Consider the following 201-nt stretch of genomic DNA (forward strand, 5'->3'; position numbering starts at 1 on the left):
TGATCACTCCTGGCACACCCTGGGGCTGTCATTCCACTCTTGGCCCTGTCATTCCAGTTCCTGAACACTCCTGGCACACCCTGGGGCTGTCATTCCACTCTTGGCCCTGTCATTCCAGTTCCTGAACACTCCTGGCACACCCTGGGGCTGTCATTCCACTCTTGGCCCTGTCATTCCAGTTCCTGAACACTCCTGCTCCAC

Source organism: Gekko japonicus, unplaced genomic scaffold (assembly GCF_001447785.1).
Source record: "Gekko japonicus isolate JY-2015 unplaced genomic scaffold, Gekko_japonicus_V1.1 scaffold4107, whole genome shotgun sequence".
Classification (NCBI taxonomy): Eukaryota; Metazoa; Chordata; class Lepidosauria; order Squamata; family Gekkonidae; genus Gekko; species Gekko japonicus.